Here is a 6963-nt window from a genome sequence, read left to right on the forward strand (position 1 = left end):
TCTTTGGGGCTCACCTCCAATTCAGTCAATTTCACCCTCTCAGAGATTCTTTTTTTTTTTTTTAATTTTGTAATTGGAGAAAAATTTCTTTACATCTCAGAGCCTCTTAACATACCCTACCTATTTTGTAAACCCAGCTCAGGGCTCAATTTCAACCTTACTTCTTCATCCAAACACTTTCTGGCCACTCCAGCCTACTGTGGTCTCTCCAGAACTCCCTCTCTCCAAAATTCCTAACACTGTCAGGGGCTGTCAGTCCTGAGATCAGTTATGTAAAGGGGCTTAAGAAAGAATAAAGGTTAAGGAATAAAACTATACTATCAGTCGAATTGCCTTTAAACATAAACCAATCCTTTCACCGTGAGCTCTGGGAAAATTCCTAAAGGACCAAAAATGCTTTTCCAACTTCTCTGAATTCTAAAGAGCACAATACTTATTAGCACAGTGCTCTTAATAATTCTCAGCCTCGCCTAGCCTTCACATTCTTTCCAGCTTAGCTCAAGAGAGTTCTGCTTTTTCACTGAGAAAATCTTGGCCACTTTTATCTTTCTCCAAGGGTCTCTGGAGTCAACTTTGTTCTCTAGCCCTCCACTCCCTCCCCTCCCCTCATTTAACACACCCTTCTTGGCATTAGATTTATTCTCTGAAGGCACCTCCTAAGGGGCTATCTACTAACCCAAAACTTCAAAGTCCTTTCCTGTGCTCCTACGTTCAAACAATTCATGAGTTCTTTCTTTGCTTTTTAAGCAGTAAAGTTTTATGTGACACTAAGCATTATTAATGACCTACAGAAGTTATTAAGGTAACTCATCTTTGCTATTTATAAACCAGAGTATTGACTCTTAACTCATGTTTACACAGGAATTGATTCAGCATTGTACTGAGAAGTTGAGTTGTCAACAACTTTGCAAAGACCCCACGATGCAGTCACTCAGATTGCTGGAATTCTTCGGTTTTCCAGATAGAAGGCTTTGTTAAGGGAATACGGTCAATGTTGACTCAGGTTGGTTCTTAGGTATAAAGCTGGCTTAGTGTTTCCTTTAAATGTCAATTATTGTTAGTTTAGCTTCATTATTGTCAATTTAGTGTTTTACTTTGCTCATTGTATGTTTTTTGTGATTCTAGCTTACATCAGTAGGATTTTGGGACCATAATTTTCAAGGAACTAGACTTTAAGATGTGAATGGGTTGATAGTCTAATAGGAGACTTTTATACTCTCATTACTAAATCAGGTATTTTTATAATTCCCTAGAAATACCCTTGCACTGGCACTTCATTGGTTATGTGTTTTTCAGGAATTTGTGCTATTGATATAACTTATAACATGGAATCTAGGTTAAGTGTAATGAAACAATGGGTTATTTTTAAAAGTATAAAGCATTGTTTTATAATACAAAATCCTGTGGGCAAGTTCATATTCTTCTGTTATCAAATAAATACAAAGTGATTTTATATTATGTATCCAGCTGTATATCCATCTCACTTTGTTTATAAGGAAAAACATATTAAGGACATCCTTAGTCTACATTGTGGTATCATTTTGTGATGTGATATTGACAATACATTTGTTGTTTTGTTTAAAGTATATTGCTATTGTAGACAAAAAGAGCCGAGACTATTCAATGAAGAAAGAATAGTCTTTTCAAAAAGTGGTGCTGGGAAAACTGGCTATCCATAAGGAAACTGGCTATCCGTAAGGAAACAAAGGAGGACCCTTACCTTACACCACATAATAAAACCAACTCAAACAGATCAAAGACCCAGAATAAGAATTAAAACAGTTAAACACTTAGAAGAAATATAGAGAAAAGGAGTTTTTGCCACATCAGATTTGATAACGATTTCTTAGAAATGACACCAAAGACACAGGTAACAAGAGAAAAAAATTGGTAAGTTGGACTTCATCAAATCTGAAAATTTGTGTGCATCAAAGGACACTATCAATAGAGTGAAAGCACAACCCAAGAAATGGGAGAAAATATTTGGAAATCATATATCTGATAAGTGATTGATACCCAGAATACATAAAGAATTCCTAGAACTCAACAACAAAAATACCAAAAAACTCAATTAAAAATGAGCAAAGGACTTGAGTGGATGTTTCCCCAATGAAGATACATAAATGGTCAATAAGCAAATAAAAAGATGCTCAATATTACTAATCACTAGGGAAATGCAAATTAAATCTACTATGAGATACCACCTCACATCCATTTAGAATGACTGCAATAATAAAAAAAAGAAAAGAAATATTGACAAAGACATGGAGAAATTGAACCACTGTATTCTGTTGGTGAGAACGTAAGCTGATGCAGCCACCGTAGAAAACTAAAACATAGAATTACCATATGATCCAGCATAGAAGAAGAAACAATTTTTTCTACCCTCTGAGCTCTGTTAATGGAGCCTTGAATTACACTGGCAAAAGACAGATTAACAGAAGAACATACACATTTTTTTTAATGTTAATATTTTTATGTGGCCTTTGGTACTTCATGGAAAAGAAATGACAACCCCGAATAAGTGATCAAACTTTGGGGCTTCTATTTTATATTTATATCTTATTGGAGGCTTATAATTTTAACAAAGGACCAAAAATGTGGAGAAGTGACTATTAAAAAAAAGGAAAAATGGGGTTGGGCTTTTAGGGGTAATAAATTTTGGGAAAGTGACTAGTGTTAGTCGGTCAGTTATGTCCAACTCTTTGCAACCCCATGGACTGTAGCCCACCAGGTTTTTCCATCCATGGAATTCTCCTGGCAAGAATACCAGAGTGGGTAGCCATTTCCTTCTCCAGTGGATCTTTCTGACTCTGGTATCAAACCCTTGTCTCCTGCATTGCAGGCAGATTCTTTAGTGTTTGAGCCACAAAGAAAGCCCTAGGAAATATATGGGGGGAAGTAATGGAAGAGAAGCATTACTTTAGTAAGGTTGGTTTGTGCAGACTTATCTTGGCGTCAGTTCCCCCTCTCTAGGGACTTCCCTGGTGGCACGGGGGTGAAAAGACAGCCTTCGGAATGGGAGAAAGTAATAGCAAATGAAGCAACTGACAAACAACTAATCTCAAAAATATACAAGCAACTCCTGCAGCTCATGACTCAATTAAAAAATGGGCCAAAGAACTAAATAGACATTTCTCCAAAGAAGACATACAGATGGCTAACAAACACATGAAAAGATGCTCAACATCACTCATTATCAGAGAAATGCAAATCAAAACTACAATGAGGTACCATTTCACGCCAGTCAGAATGGCTGCGATCCAAAAGTCTACAAGCAATAAATGCTGGAGAGGGTGTGGAGAAAAGGGAACCCTCTTACACTGTCAGTGGGAATGCAAACTAGTACAGCCACTATGGAGAACAGTGTGGAGATTCCTTAAAAAACCTGAAATAGAACTGCCTTAGGACCCAGCAATCCCACTGCTGGGCATACACACCGAGGAAACCAGAATTGAAAGCGACACGTGTACCCCAATGTTCATCACAGCTCTGTTAATAATAGCCAGGACATGGAAGCAACCTAGATGTCCAACAGCAGATGAATGGTTAAGAAAGCTGTGGTACATATACACAATGGAGTATTACGCAGCCATTAAAAAGAATACATTTGAATCAGTTCTAATGAGGTGGATGAAACTGGAGCCTATTATACAGAGTGAAGTAAGCCAGAAAGAAAAACACCAATACAGTATACTAATGCAGTATACTAAAATTAGTATACAGTATATGGAATACAGTATATGGAATTTAGAAAGACGGTAACGATAACCCTGTATGCGAGATAGCAAAAGAGACACAGATGTATAGAACAGTCTTTTGGACTTTGTGGGAGAGGGAGAGGGTGGGGTGATTTGGGAGAATGTCATTGAAACATGCACAATATTATATATGAAACAAATCACCAGTCCAGGTTCAATGCAGGATACAGGATGCTTGGGGCTGGTGCACTGGGATGACCCAGAGGGATGGTATGGGGAGGGAGGAGGGAGGGGGGTTCAGGATGGGGGCACGTGTACACCCGTGGCAGATTCATGTTGATGTACGGCAAAACCAATACAATGTTGTAAAGTAATTAGCCTCCAATTAAAATAAATACATTTATATTAAAAAATAATCAGATAACAAAACAACAAACAAATAAACAAAAAAGAATCCGCCTGCCAGTGTAGAGGACACAGGTTCGATCCCTGGTCCGGGAAGACTCCACATGACGCAGAGCAACTAAGCCCATGGGCCACAACTACTGGGCCTGTGCTCTAGAGCCCGGCAACCGCAACTACTCATGTGCTGCAACTACTGAAACCTGTGCACCCTGGAGGCTATGCTTTGCAATGAGATGCCCTTGCACCGGAAGGAAAAGCAGCCCCCGCTGGCTGCAACTAAAGAAAGCCTGTGAGCAGCAACAAAGACCCAGCACAGCCAAAAATAAATTATAAAATAAAAAGTCTCCATCTCCAATAATAAAAATGCCCTCTCCTTTCTGGTACCAGGAAGGCAGCTTTCTCCTAGAAGTGAGCGTATGCCAAAGGATGTGTTCAGTTTAAATTTTCATAGGTATTGCCAAATTGCTCACTGTAGAGGATGCACCATTTTATACACCTACTGGTAAGATAGTCTCTGAAGCTCAGACAGTAAAGAATCTGCCTGCAGTGCAGGAGACCGGGGTTCAATTCCCAGGTCAGGAAGATCCCCTGGGGAAGGGAATGGCAACCCACTCCAGTATTCTTGCCGGAAGAATTCCACGGACAGAGGAACTTTGTGGACTACTGTCCATGGCCTCGAGAAGAGAAGGACATGACTGAGTGACTAACACTTTCACTTTTTTCGTCACTTACATGTGGAATCTAAAACATGAGACAAGTGAACATATCTATGACTCAGAGACCCACAGACACAGAGAACTGACTTGTGCCAGGGGAGGAGGCATGGGGGAGAGAAGGATTGGGCGTTTGGGATTAGCAGATGCAAACTAGTATGTACAGGGTGGATACACAAGATCCTGCTGTACAGCGTGGGGAACTAGATTCAATATCCTGCGATAAATCGTAGTGAAGAAGAATACAAAAAGTAATATATATAAGTGAGTTACTTTGTTGTGCAGCCGAAATTAACAAGACATTGTAAATCCACTACACTTCAATAAAATTAAAAACATTTTTTTAATGAGGTTATACTGAAGAAGAATGGGCCCCAATCCAACGTGACTGATGTCCTTTTAGCAGCAGGAAACACGGAGACAGAGCTGCAGAGCAAATGTCATGTGACAATGGACGTAGAGATTGCTGCTGTGAGCTAAGGGCCACCAAGGATTGCCACAAGCCGCCAGAAGCTAGGAGAGAGGCAAGAAGCCTCCCCTGAGGTTTCGGAGTGAACATGGCCCTGCTGACAGCTCAATTTCAGACTTGTAGCCTCCAGAACCGTGAGGCATACACTGCTGTTGTTTCGTTTTTGTTTTTTAAAATTTCTGTTGACTTCTTTTCCTGTTCTCCTAAAAACTAGCCTGACCCTCCTAAAGATTTTACCTTTTTTCCACTCTGGGAAAATGGACAGAGGTATAAAACAAAGGTACATTTGTAGAGGTTTTTGTTGTTAATTGCTCTTTCATGTCCGCCTCTCCTGTAGCCTGCTGCCAGGCTCCTCTGTCCATGGAATTCTCCAGGCAAGAACACTGGAGTGGGTGGCCATCCCGTTCTCCAGGGCATCTTTTCGATCCAGAGATTGAACCCAGGTCTCCTGCATGGCAGGCAGATTCTTTACTGTCTGAGCCACCAGGTAGCCCAGAGATTTAAAAAGTTGTCTTCTCTGACCACTCAGAGTTAAGTAGCCATCTAGCTCTCTGACATAATTCCTGTTTTCTCATTTACTTTGTATCCTTCACTAGAATATAAACTGCATGACAGCAGGAACCCATTCTTTTTTCTTCACGGCTATATCCTGAGGACATACTGGACACGTGAAGGATCAAAGCTTTTTGTACTATGATTGAATAAGATCCTTACAGAATTCTAGCTGATTACCAGCTGTGTCCTAAGGCATGTCATATAACTGTCCCAGCCCTCAGTGTTTTCATCTGTAAAATGGGGAGAAGTATATATGACAAGAGTTAGGAGGAAAAAGTGACCACTGCTATGGGGCTGTGCTGTGCTTAGTTGCTCAGTCATGTCCGACTCTTTGTCACCCCGTGGACTGCAGCCTGCCAGGCTCCTCTGTCCATGGGGATTCTTCAGGCAAGAATACTGGAGTGAGTTGTCATGCCCTCCTCTAGGGGATCCTCGCCACCTAGGGATTGAACCCGGGTCTCCTGCATTGTGGGTGGATTTTGCACACTCTTTACCAGCTGAGCTACCAGGGGAGCCCAGGCCAGCTATGGGGAGGTGGCCTAGTTTTTTGGTTTAGTCGGGGAGGAATCAACCAGACTAGAAGCTCTCCTGGTTCTCCACTAGACTCTTCTTAGTGCTGTACCCTCAGTCACTAGCAGATCCTGACACACAGTAGATGATCAATAAATTTGTTGAATAAATGAATGGAAAACATGGGTTTTGAGAGAGATTTCACAGGTAAAACCTGGTTAAAAAAAAAACAAAACTGGATATTGGGGAGAGGAAGAATATCTGAGATGAAAACAGATGTTTTGTTCATATAGGTGGGGCTCCTTTGACCTGGCCTTCATACTTTAAAACTTTTCTCTGGGAGGGCAATTCTAAAGTCTAGAGGCAGGCTCCTTAGAATAAGAGTAATAGATCTGACCCTACCCCAATTTTTCATTTTTAATTTGGCTGTGATGGGCCACGTGCAAGATCTTAGTTCCCTAATCAGGGATTGAACCCATGCCTCCTACATGGGGAACACAGAGTCCTAACCGCTGGATCATCAGGGAAGCCCCTCCCCACCCACCCCACCCACCCCCAGTTTTTTTAATTTAAAGGAGTAATTGACTTTTCCAATGCACTCTCCTCTTTC

This window comes from Budorcas taxicolor, chromosome 20 (genome assembly GCF_023091745.1).
Source record: "Budorcas taxicolor isolate Tak-1 chromosome 20, Takin1.1, whole genome shotgun sequence".
NCBI classification, from domain to species: Eukaryota; Metazoa; Chordata; class Mammalia; order Artiodactyla; family Bovidae; genus Budorcas; species Budorcas taxicolor.